Below are 14,151 nucleotides of genomic sequence, written 5' to 3' on the forward strand. Positions count from 1 at the left end.
TGATGAAAGAATGAGCGATCCTGTTTTGACATCTTGTGAGACATCTCGTGGCACGACTCCTGCTATGAGCAGGGAAACAAACAACCTTATGTTGCTATGGACTCCAGCAAAGAAAATACGCATTTCTGACTTTCAGGGATGGTGCAGACAGCAAATCTTTTTCTTCCTTTCCCCACTGGCTCAAGTTATAGATCCGCACTAATTGCCAAAGGTGCATTTGAAGTATAAAAAAAAAGGAACTAAATCCAGCTTTTTCAGAGTGATTGCAATCACAGCCCTAACCAGAACTGACAGTGCGGGGTTACAGGCCAAACAGGATACTAGTAATGTGCAACTCTACAGTAGTCAGATCTCCGCAGCTTTCCTTCATTTTCTCCCACTCAAAGCAGTAAATGTTGTTAATTTGGTTAATTTGGCTCTTCTCCAAGCAATGTGACAATCAAATTTTGCCAACATCCCTTGGGGATGTTAGTCTCTTCACAGCCACTCGTAGGAAGCAAACGAGTGATTAGTCTCCTACAGACTGGGCTTCAGGAAACTGTGTCAAGAAGCAAACACAATGACCCTGACATTTTTAGTATGGCCAAGAGAGGGGAAGATCCACTTAATGGCTCATCCTGCGCCAGCCCAGCACCCTCACTTTCGATCGATAATTGCTTCATTAGTTAATCTGATTGAGTGTGTGAGCAGCCTGTAGTCGATGCAGAGTTACCTTTATTTTGGCGAGGAGTCTGTGTTTGATTGATTTCATTGTTCTCTGTGGAGCCTAACTTTCCCCCTAACTAATCCCCACATTTACACCAAGAAAAGGAGAAAAGATCTCTTTGTTTGAGTTCCTCATACCATCCGAGCTTCCATTATATTAAAACAAATCAATAATGACCAATTTGTGATAACAACCACAAAACTAATGATTAGAAAGCATCCAGTCCGTTATGTTGCCACACAGTTATGGCTTGAAAAGTGTAAGAACGCACAGCCTTGATTTGCAAAAACAGAGTCCAATCTAAGTAAAATACTGAAAGTATTCAGTCTGAATATTTTATGTTTAGCAGCACCGTGGTCCTGACCAGCTCTTATTGAAAACATCTGACAACCATGCTGCATGTCAGGTTGCCACCTTTCACAGACAGAGCTAATGACAGCAGAGAAGTAAACCAATACAGTCAAGGTGCAGCACTGAATATGAAAGATGCTGAAACACTGAGGGGAACTACATGCTCATGTGAAGAGCAGCATTAGGTTTGTCTTTTTGCCTGTTTGTTAGCGGGATTTTGCAGACTATATCTGAATTTTATGAGACCTTGTAGACAGATCGACCAAAGGAAGGGACCTGATATTTGAGGTTGTAAGCAAACTTATCTACATTTTATGCAATTTCTTTTGTTTGTTACTGATATATAGTTATTGATAACATCTTCATCTCACACTCCCTTTAGTAGCTTAGTAGGCCAAGAGGTATTAAGTGTGTAAAAGCTCTCATCTCCATTTGGCTTCCATTATCATTGTTCATGGTTTTGCCTGTTATTTTACAAGCAGTAACCACAGCTGGTGAAAAATTAGGCTAATGCACAGGTAAAAAAAAACTGCTCGTGTTATGCTCATGTGAGACTGGTGCCAAATGTAATGCTACGACAACATGTCAGTTTTTATATTAGTTTATAATGTGAGATAAAAATCTTCTTCAGTGTCTGATTATACATTAGATTAGACAAACTGGAAAGTAAAAAATTTAAAAGAATAATTTGTGCTAAATTATACAAATATATAAACTAATGACAAAAGGACACTTTTTTGAAGCAAATAATTGCACACATCTGTCAAGATGTGTAAACAGCTCTGTCAGTAAAGTTAGGAACAATGCTGTCTTGTCCACCGCTGGCTAATAAAAGGAAGATCTGCCCAAATTAAACCAAAGGGAAAATAGTGCCAAACCAAAACCACTGTTTTTCAAGATGATTGATGATGATTGATGAAGATGATGATTTTCAAGATGGAGTTTCAAGATGATTTGCAAGGATTAAAGTCATAGTGTTCAACTAATTGAAAAATTTAACCCAGTTTTGAAGAAGGAAATTGATTTTGGTTATTAAATCTACATTTAAACACCATAGGCAGTAAGACACTGAAAAGAAAAAATCTGCTTCAATAGTAAAAACAGTAATTACAATACGTGTGTGATTATGGAGGGGACTGCTTTAAATCCCATGACTTCAGGTTTTCGCACAGATCCATCACTTGCACATCCCTACCTGCTTCCATGATTCACGATTGTGACATGATCTAATGCTAATGAATGAAAACGTATCCAAGTTAAGCCTCAGTTTTGAAAGTCATTTATACACAATTTAAAGTTTTCCACCATAAAAAAGTAAATTGAACAGGGCAGGTTGTCATCCTGTCACTGCGAACAGCATAAAATTACACACAACATTAAAAAAAAGGACACAGTTATGACATGTGAAATGACTTGATGGGTTATAACAGCTATTTCATGACCATGGCCAGTGGCAGAGTCTCATCCCTCCACAGCACATCAACTGCACATGTGGCATGTTATACATGTGCCTTTTAAAAAGAACATGCTGAAGATGGAGACAAAGTGCACGTTTTTTAATTTTGTAATATCACCTATTTTCATTATGGTTCAGAGAAAGACAGAGATGCAGTGAACAAAGACAGAGAAAAAGTGGACTTCATGCAAAAGGGCATAAGTAAAAAGGTACATTTGAGTGTCAAAATCATATTTAGATAATTAAATGTATTTTAAAGCCATCAGTAATCTGATCTTGTTCTAAGCAAATAAGATGCTTTTTTATTTTCAGCACCTGCAAACGCAGCATAAATCAAATCACTTGGCAGAACATCTGTATATTCTGCCATTACAAACTTTCTACACTTAGTTTTGAACATGTAATTGCATTAATGTCTGCCATCATCATGCATATCTTGTCTTGTGAGGGTTTTTATCTTTGCCTTGGTGGATTAATCCTGTATTGGGGAACTGTCTTGCAAGTCGGTGCAAGTTCTGCGAGACTAATTCCTGCTGAAAGCTTTGTGCTTGGAGAAAGAAGGTGATTTCTACAGGCCTAAAACCTGACGCTACAGAGAAACTCATGCAGGTTTAATAGGTATTAACAGAGGAGTCAGATCCTTAGAGTGCTGACTAAAATCTCCAAGAAGACTCTGCTGGTGTATGTGAATGCACATAATGATCCTGGAACAGCTTTCATACAGGGGAAATCACACATTTATTTGCTTTATTCAGACTTTCAGAGGAAGCAAATATTAATGTGGCGATTTCAAAGATAGCAAAAGAAATGACTAGAAAACAATATATGTCTTTCTACGACGTCATATTGGAAAGACACAGTATATTACCTAAAAACATTAATAAGTAGTAATTACAGAATGATACTTGGGAGAAATTGATACAAAAAGGTGAGGAAACCAGGCAAGCAGATTAAGAATAAATCATGTGAAGATGAATCAATTACACCTGGAAAATAACTACAAGCAATATGTACAATATTACAGGTGAACCATTCACTGTCAGCCTGCATCCTGTGGTGGAAGCAGCTGTTTAGTATGTGATAAATGTAAACCAGTCTAGCAGACTCTGCTGCTGGTTGTGTCTGTTTTTACCACCTCAAATTACCTGTCTGTGAATGCTTAAATGTAGCTCTCTGGGAACATGAAAGGCAGTGAAATTATTCATGAAGAATGCAGACCGGTTTGGTACAACTCAGGCATCTGTCAGGTGTCTGTATTGTTTATTTCTCACCTGAGCCTGAAACTATTTGTTGCTTTGTCAGTTAATGGTGGCGGCTCCATGCTGGTGGAAACAGAGGTGCTTTAATGCCGCCTGCTGCAGGCTGGCGCTTTGAACAACAATGTAGAACAAACACAAATGGCATATTCTTGTTATCCCTTTTTTAATATGGCAGTGGATATTTTGGGAATACATCTCCTGCCACTGTCTCATAATGATGTGCAACACTCCAAATGTTCCATGAAATTAACTCTTAAACAAAAGATAAGTCAAGTTATGGCGGTTCCGGTGTTAAAGTTCTGAAAAAAATTATACCACGTTGTCACGTTTCAAAGCTGTTGGGGTAATTTGTCTGTGCACAATCACTTGTTATGGACATTTCTGCTCTTATTTTTGATACGGCAGTGAAAGCAGGTTGACATTCTACTTGCCAGTTAATCTTTAAAGCAAAAGGAGCAGAAAAGAGATACAATCTGTTGATATATTGGAGTGAAAAGGGCATGTCAAGAATATCAGCAGAAGACGGGGTAATCAAATATGAAAGATTAACTTCCCTTCCCAAATACAACAGAATTAGCTGGTGTCATTTATGGTCTGAGAGGGAAGACAAAATATGTCCACTGAAAAAGAGCAAGAAGTTCTTCTTTCAGCTGCTGAGCCTGAGTATGTTCTGTTTCCCAGCTTTACATACATTACAATAATCCTGCTTCCGTTTGACTGTTTAAAAACATGTCACCACAAAAGATTTAGGGTTGGAGAAGCTGTTCGTTCAACTGTGTGAAAATTGGCTTTTTGATTGATTGCTATCACAGTGTATTGCAACCATTAGTTTACTAACAACTAAATGCTAGGAAGAAGTAGCATAGAACAGCAAAAAAAGCAACATCTCACACAGAAGCACACAAAAATAGGACAAACTAGAAAACAGGATAGAACGATACAGAAAGCACTTGATTATTTCTGTCTGCAGATCTGGTCATAAAAAAAATGGTTTCCACTTCAGGTCCAGTATTTGTGTGAAAGTGAGGAGTTTCAGTTGTTGATACCCTGAATAACATTTTACATCATGGCACTTCAAAATTCATCTCTGAAGTATCAGCACTGCAAAGCCCGAGAGGTTTACCCGTGTCACTGCGTGCCTGAGGAGCCTGGTTATTTTTACTGACATTAAAAAGGAAATGATGATGTGCTTCTCTTTTCGGTCTGAAACTAATTTATTTTCAATCTAAAGAAGCTCTATGAATTAAACTTCCGTTGACTGCTCTTTGAGGACATCAGAACAAGATACAGCCATGACATGCGTTTTTCTGTTTATTCAGTGAGTGCAGTCCATCCATTTTCTTTACTCACTTACATCCAGTTCAGGGCAGATGGGCGGCACGGTGGCGTAGTGGTTAGCACTGCGGCTGTGGTTCAAGCTGGGGGGAGGTTTGAACAGTGGCCTTTCTATGTGGAATTTGCATGCTCTATCTGTGTATGCATGGGTTCTCTCCAAGTACTTCAACTTCCTCCCACTGTCCAAAGACATGCATGTTAGATTAATTGGTTACTCTAAGTTGTTCCTATGAGTGAGTGAAAGTGTGAATGGTTTTTTCTCTCTCTGTGTTGGCCCTGTGATGGACTGGTGACCTGTCCAGGCTGTACCCTGTTACTCACCCAATGATTGCAAGGCTCCAGCTTTCCCGCGACCCTTATTTGAACTTAGGGGTTAAGATGGGAATGAATGAAAGGTTGATGGGTCACCCACCTGATTCAAAGTAGTCTTTTTAACACCTGCAAGAAAGAGTTTTGTAGGCTGCATATCCAGCTTGAGTTGCAAGGTTCTGGCATTGTGTGTGAATCACCAGAAACTAGAAGCCTTTGGAAAAAGCAGGGAATGGAAACACCCATGTTTTTTTTTAGAAGGAATAAAAAAAAAAAGAAAAAAGACAGACCACCAAAACAAGTTCTTTTTAAACTTTAATTTGTCTTTTTTTCATCCTTCATGTATGGCTCTCCTGTCCTGTTTCTGTTTCTACCTCTGGTGATGGATGATGCTGTATTTTTATTTCTGACATTTTGTCCTTAACTAGACATAGCCAACCCCATTTACGTGCACACAATGCTCATTATGAGGCCAATTATGATGGACTCAAATTATACTTTTATAAACTTGTTATTTTTCTGTCTTTGCTCTGTAAATCCACATGAAGATGCAAAGGTAAAGTTTAAACAAAGTAAGTCTTTCACAATGCTTCTAACTACTTCGGTTTTGTTTGTTTATAACAAGACTGTCAGTTTATTTCTTAGTTTTCTGCCCATCAACTAACAATGAAGCATGATTTGCTTGACATATAAATAATCTCTGCCTTCAACTCTCATCAAATATAGTAGGAGTTTTGGTTTATAAAGCAGTGTAATAAATTACAGTTTTATCTTAAAATTGAAAATACTGTATAAAACAAAGTCTTATTATCAAAGTTATTAATGACATTTGTCATTTTCATGTAAGGAAAGAGGAGATCAAGATGTTAACATAAAGATATACAGTTTAAATTAATTGGCCAACATCCCAGTTTTCCAACTAACAGTCCATAAAAATCTTCACACTGGGAGCAGTTTTCTTGGTTGCACATCTAAGAAAAGAAACAACAATCTGTAAATACGGGTATCTTAAAAAAAAAAAAAAAAAAAAAAATTGGCTGCATTAAAATATAACAAATGATTTCTGTTTTTACAGAAAGATTTTATAAATTTAAATACTGAAGGTAAAGTCCAATTTGAGTCAAGTATATGTATTGTAAATCAAACCCAACTACATTATCTAGTTGTGTTACTTTAGTTTGAGAGCTTCAGTGTAGAACATTATGTTCAGACTAACACATTTACAAGCATTTAAAAGGTTCAGTATTTGATCAGACTATAACACAGTGTTTATTTTAGGTCATCTAAACATGCTGATGATAAGTTGAAATGATAGATTATAACATTAAATCAAAACAAACTCATTTAAGACAAAACCAAATTTATACAATACATTGTAGTCCAGGTATAATCAAATTAAAACAAGCCATTATGTATTTCACATTAGTTTCATTTAAAATAGCTGTGCTTAATGAAATGCTGTTGTAAGGTGTTGTTCGGTGACAGTCACAAATACAAACAGAGCATGAACTAAAGATGTTCAATTATTTTATGAAACTTGCTGAGTGAAATTTGTCCAGTGGAAAAACATCTTCACTGCTTACTGCATTTTTGTCTTTACCATGCGCTACCTGTTTTTGTGACCTTAGAAAAAACACATCTGCCAAAAAATAATGTTTGATTCAGCCTGAGACTTTTCTGATAACTTGATGTTTGACATCCCTCTGGCAAACAGACAAAGCGTCCATACCCTGCAGTGAACAGTCGGCTTGAAAATTCTCTGAAATGAACTGAAACCAGCCTCAACAACCAGCCTTGTTTTTCTGACAGAGTTTCATGAAACAATTTCACAGAAACAGAGTTTCAAACGGAAGGAATGGCATCAAATTAGATGTAGTAAGCTGGCATACTCAGCTACTGCTTCTAGTTAATACAAAAGAGCCTTTCGCTGTATTTTTCCTTCTCTCTTCTTGGTGGAGAACGCTCTGTGACTCTGAAAACACCCTTAAATAAAGTTTGCTTTCTAACTGACTTCCTAATGCCATGTTTACAGGGTGTGAAAGAAGCACCTTACAGGTGTCAGCTCACACCGCTGCCATAAAGGTTGTCATTGTTTAAGGCAACAATGCGGATCAAACCCTGCCCTCAACAGTCCAACATATATCTGATTAAGACTCTTTAAACACAGTCTGCTGACCTGCAGAGAAGGGATGAGCAAAGCCCCCTGTCTCTGGAATGCAGAGGGATTGGTGCAGCTCTCCCCTGAAGGTTTAATACCACTCAGGGACAAGAGCAGAGGTCTGTTTTGTTGGCCAAAGCCAGGCTGACATTATCTCTTCAGTGCCCTCGGGCTCTGCATAGGAAGCCATAGAGTTTATGCGCACTGGTGGTGACCTACAAGAACACAGTGCAATTAACCCCACCCACATTTACACAGCATCTGCAAACAAACAGATGTTACCATAACAATCAGTTCTGTTTCTAACCAGCTCTCCCTTCACTTCATGCAGTGTCCATGACAATGCAACTTCCGCTGCAGAGTGGGAGAGCTGCATACTTCTGCAGCTTGCGGCAGAGCAGGGCATGGCACTTGCTATTGTTTTTTTTCCAGGACTGTTTGAAAGGATGCAAATTACTTTGAAACCAACCTGAAGGCATGTCATGAAAAACAAAACCACTGCATATCTAAAATCTGGCCCTAAAACATATCTAAAATGCATATCTAAAACCTGGTCTTTGTGTATGTTTTGTTCTGTTCCTCAGGTGTACATTTAAAGAATTTTGTTAGGACTTTGTCAGAAAAAAACTAAATGGGTTTTTTTCCTTATTAAAGAAAAAAATGAAAGAATAGTCCAAAAAGGGTCAAAGAAAATGTGATCACCATTTCCATCTATTTTTCCTCAGTGTAATTATTATAGGTTGAGATGTCCAAGAGTGAGCGTGCAAAATTCTGCAACATTCATTCTGAACACCTCCAGAATGTCAGACTGCTTGCAAACAAAGCATCAAATATTAAGGAGCATTTGCTGCTACAGAATGAATTAAGTGTGCATGCTGACAAGTCTTGCGGCTAATTCTCCTTTTTGCTGACCTGTTTGTTACATCTCCATTTGCTCCACACCAGTGTGTGAGCACTCCGATGCACTTAGCAATGAAATCAATACAACCATCAGAATTTTCCATGGTGGACTTTTTATATTTGGTTTTGACTCCAATGTACTCCAGATATATATTCCCTTTCCACCATATGGCCACAGCGATGAATGCTTATTCACACATGAACCAAACAAGATGGCCTTACACCAAACTGATGGGTCCTTTTGCACATTGCTGCAGCATTGTGGAATCAAAAGAGGCGTGACATCAAGAGTTGGCATGTTTTGTGATGTCTAAATGTATATAAATTCCTCATACCATTTCTCCAGTTAGCCGTTTGTGGAACACAAAGTGTTGCCTTCTACAACATCACATGCATCTTCACAATGTCAAAGTCCCCGTCCCTGTTGCTGATACTCGCCCAGATGCAGGCGGGTCAACTTTGACTCCCGGTTCTACCTCTGCTCATTCACTCACAATGAAAGCGCATCAGTCCAGACTTGAAAGGCATATAAAAAGGCCTTGTTAAGTCCTTGTGTGAACAGCTGCTGGAGGAAAAATACTAGATCAAATTTTCCTCACAATCTCTTGGATTTCACCAGTGTTTCTGCATGAAATGGCTTTTAAGGCACATTGACTTTTTGGCCGGACAGCAGATGGCTTTGTCCTTTTGAACTTGGCTGCGCTGGAATCAATTGCTCCTGTCACTAAACCTGTGGTCAATTCAGGGTTGCAATTACTGCTTAACTTGATCAGCTTTGTATCATCGATATTGTGCAAACACTGCTAAAAGGAGCTGAAACTCACTGAAGTCGTTTGCTCAAACTATTTTCACTGAACGGATTCTCAAATGAATGTTATCGATAATTTTCCATGATAAATCCTCACATGCTTTAAAAACCCAGTGCATTAATAAAATGTAAATAATGAAATATAGATGAAATTGATTTCCTTTGAAGTTCTACCACACCTAAATTCAGATTTTATTTCACATTCTGTTGAAGCAAAATAAAAAATAGATGCTGCTTGTACACTCTGATGTTTTTTCTTACCTATCACTTCCCTTTTTACATTTTATTCCTCACATATTATTTTGAGTGTCACCATGACATCATTATAATGCTTTTACCCCTTTATTGATGAGATGATCAGAATAAAAACAGAGGAGTTCTATAATTTAATGATGACTTGTGTCCATGTATAGTACACTTTTCACATTACAGTCAACATGATCATAAAGAAGACACAAAAATGTGGAAAAAAAAATCTCTATCTTGATTGTTACATGTATATGAAGAAAAGGAGCTACAAAGACTGGATAAGATGGCCGTGTTGTCGCCAGAAATTAACTCGGTGCAACGAAGGCCTGCCAACTGATGACACCTGTGAAAACCCAAAGTCTCATGCCATTCACAACAACCCAGAAGAGGGGACACACGTAGTGGTCACTAAAGTGTGGACAACAATGAAAGCATAGGGAAAGCAGTGAAGGAGCCGACCAAACCGGTTCCTGACTGAAGCCCTGCTTTACACAGTAAAGGATGTGTGTGCAAACATTAAACACTTGAGAGCTTGAAAGATATATGATGCAACATGCAACAGAATGTTGAGTAGATTTTTTCCATTTTGTTTCTGAAAAACCAAGATTGTAACACAATTTGAGATCATTTGAATCTGTTTCTATTGGTATTGTTAGCATTTGGCTTGTGAGTATTTGTCTTACATTTTTATAGATAAAACCAGTTTTCCACCTCTGTACTACAATAAAACTTAAAAAAAAATGTTTAAAGAATTTACGATGGCTTCAAGGCAGATTTTACAAGTCCTCTTTTGAATCCCATAAGAAAATTGACAGTAATTTTTTGGTCCTGTTTACACCTCCTTCTTGTTTACACTGAGGACAGCTTTGCATCTGGCATGCAATGCTTCAGTTTGTTGTGTTTTCCAGGTTTTGGTGAAGATGCGGTCCACACCTGGGTGCGTCGTTTTAAAGTTCACTGGCCTCTAGAGGCCTGGCATGAACACTACATAGTTTCTGGTCGTATTTGCATTTTAACTTGCCGAGATCTAGTTTTCAGTCTGCTGCTGAGTGAATGCTTTTTTTTTTTTTTTTCAAATATGCAAAGGATAAAGTTTTGCATGGAAACATTATAATGCAAACAAGGCCTTGAAGCCCATTTATGTTACCTTACGTTACGGAAGTCACATGTTGCTGCATTCAGACTTCTATATGGTTCTTTCCTGTTGCCATGGTTGTGAAGTGAGTTCACCCAGTGGTGGGCAGTGCTGAGTTCAGAGTTCACTACACTTTTGAAACCAGCTGGCAGCTGTTGTTGCAGACACACCCAGACAGCCTCTTTGCTAATGTTTCCTCAATGTCTACAGATGTTGACGTTGTTGTTCGCCTCAGTTTCCACTTCTGTGTCTTCTTCATCTTTTGGTGCTTTTTATTTGGTGGTTTGTGCGTTATCTTATCCTGTTCCTGTTCTTCTCCTCTGGTTTGTTCCTTTTGGTGGTTGCATGTTAGCTATATAGGCCAGTGATTTCTGGTGCTATTGCTCTATTTTCTTTGTTAAGTGAAGGATTGCTAAGCCCTTAAAAATAGACAAAATTATGCATGTAATGAACACAGAAGACTGAGGAAACTGTCCCGTCCATCTGTGTGTCTGCCTTCTAAGTGGGCCTTTAGTCACTCAGTGGCCAAATTTTGTTTTCTTTTTGGCTTTGTACTTTTGGAAAACCAAATTCCAAGTGTGAGATGATGTGGCAATGACATGGTAGGCCATTGTTCTCATTGTCTTCACTGTCAGCCACTACTGACTTTCTCCATACGTGCATTTAAGCCATTACAGCTTCCAACTTTCTCATTTGCTGTATGCATTTCATATTAACATTAGCTAGCTCTTCCATTTAACACAAACTTGCTCTGGTGAGACTGCTATAAATTTCAGGACTCATTGCTTAGACCGAGTGTCACCAAATAATTTGATAAAAGCCTCGTGGTAGGTCCTGGCCAGTAATGCATGGCTATAATCTCTTGACTGTGAATCTTTACCATTAGTTTGAATAGAAAATGACAAATTATTGTTCATATCATCTGCGATGGACTGGCGAGTGTCCAGGGTGTACCCTGCCTGTCGCCCAAAGCCGGCTGGGATAGGCTCCAGCTTCCCCGCGACCCTGAATTGAATAAGCGGTTCGGAAAATGAATGAATGAATGAATGAATGTTCATATCATAAATGATTATTTATTTTTATTATGTTGCTCCTATTGTCTCGCCCAAAGATTGCTGGGATAGGCTCCAACTTCCCCGCGATCCTTAATCGGACTAAGTGGTATGGATAATGAATGAAAGAATGAATGTTGCTCCTATTGGTAATTTTCAGAGAATATTATGCATTTATTATGTCTATATAATAAACAGGCTACAGAATAAGGATATGTTGTAGTTTCCAGAGCTGTGTCTCTGCCTCTGCCTGTCAAACTGATCTTTCGAGTTACACTTTGAAGAGGGAAGTTAAGTGTCAAGCCTAAATAATTATCAGCTGTTCAAGTTACTGTAATGCCTCTGAGCAGAAGATGTAAAGTGCCTCCATGAATTTATATTACTCTCCATCTATATAAAACACCTGGTGAGCTGACCATTTCACCGCATAAATCTTGATCTGACATGTGCAGTGACATCAATCGAACAAGGTATGTCTTGTCTGTATAAAGTGGGACTGGAATCCTTGAGCGACAGTGAAGTCTTTCACGTCATCATCTTGTAGTTGCACACTTAGACCCCGTTTAACCTGCGAAAAGCACAATTATGGTGGACCTCATCATCATCATTGTGCATCTGCATGTTTTTAAGTCATTTGGTCTGGTCAGGCAACACCTGAAAAAACATTTATGCCCTCAGCGAAGACACATTAAGGTGCCAGGTAACTAGCGGCTAACATGCTCTGCTTCTGTTGTATTGTGCTTATGAGGATGCATCCACTAGAGGCCTGGCATGGGCACTACATGGCTTCTGGTCCTATTTTCACTTTCCCTTCATGGAAATCATTGTCATTGCGCTGTTGTGTAAATGCTTTTTGTTGTTTTCAATTACACAAAGGCAAAAGTTTTGTGTTTTGCGTTGAAACGCTATGGTGTAAACAAGACCTGAGACTGGATGGGTGTGGAGGTGGAGCCCCTCCTTTTTGTGTGATTTTGTTTCTAGGTTTGATTTGAGTTTCTTGTTTCTTCTCACTGTGTGGTGTTTTTTTGGGCTGTTTAATGGACATTTCCATCACAGCAGGTCTGAGCTCCAATTAGATCCCTTCGTATTACCTTTCAACTGTGTAGCTATTTTATCCCTTTCTTCAATGAGTATCAATAAATTATTTGTATACTGTGAGCTTTCTCTGCCTCATTGCTTTTGGTGCCCTTAATGTTTATGGGGGCATACACAACGGGATAATCCATGGGAGTTTGTCTGATTGGGCAAGGATTTCCAAAAAATTTCACACTTTCTTTTGGTTTGGTTTATGTACAAGCTGCACTTATTTCAGCAGTCAAACAGCCTGGGCATCTTTGCGTACCTGTAGTCAAAACAACTGATTGCCAAGGGATGATACTCCTGCAAAAACACAGTTTTGCGGTTAAAATTATGTGGATTAAATATTGTGCAGATGGATATTTATTTCGTACAGGCAGGTCACTGAATCTTTTTTTTTTTTTTTTTTTCCTTTTTTGCTTTTTTAAAATATTTGTGGGCATGACAAATGAAACAGATGCCGGGGTCACCTTTACTGTGAAACCCTGCAGGAGTATTTCCAAACCTTGCACTTATTGGGAGGAAAGTTCTCGCCATCACGCATCCAGAGCAGACAGTGATCGATTTTTCTGCTGATGGTTCTGTGATTAAGGATCAAAAAACACAGCTGAATCCAGGGATGGTGGATGATATCTGCTTTATGCAGCGTTTTCCCAGTCAAATAAATAAAGCCTCAAAGTAGCAAAATAACAGACTATAGGGAGTTAGTCGTGGTTCAGTGTGATATTATTAAAGTTAAAAAAAAAATGTTAAGATCAACTTCTGCTTAAAATAAAACTTTAAACATATTTACTATGTTGTTGTCTTTTCTTAGTTTTTTTTAAATGAATACAAAGGCAACAAAAACAATCACATTAAATATAAGAATGAATACAGAAAAGTAATGCAGTGAAGTGAGGGAAGGGGTTTTATTTGCTGTTATTTATTGTGTTAACATGAAGGTGGGGTTGCATTCTTGTCATAATTCTTGCTCAGTTCTTTCTTGCTTTCTTTTCCTCCTATGGTAGATAACATCCTCTTGTGTTTCTTTGCTGATTTGTGCTCTGAAACTTTTCACACTCCCCCTGTCAACAGCTAATTCGACATCCATCTTGCATCCTGTTCTTTGAGTTCTCTCCAGTCACTAAAAAACCGGCCTATCTTGACTTTTGCCTTATCTTTTGCTCTGTCCTGTTCTCTCTCTCTCTCTCTTTTTTTTTTTCCTTCCTCCAATTATGTCTTTGCTGAATAAGATACTATGCAGGTTCAAAACGGCCTGTGTGTTTACATCTACTTGATAATATGTGACACAGTGGGTAAAGCAAAACTCGGCTGCAACATCATGTGGTGTCCTGGAAGAAAAAGTTTTTTGGGTCA

This window comes from Telmatherina bonti (genome assembly GCF_933228915.1).
Source record: "Telmatherina bonti genome assembly, chromosome: 9".
In the NCBI taxonomy this organism is placed as follows: domain Eukaryota; kingdom Metazoa; phylum Chordata; class Actinopteri; order Atheriniformes; family Telmatherinidae; genus Telmatherina; species Telmatherina bonti.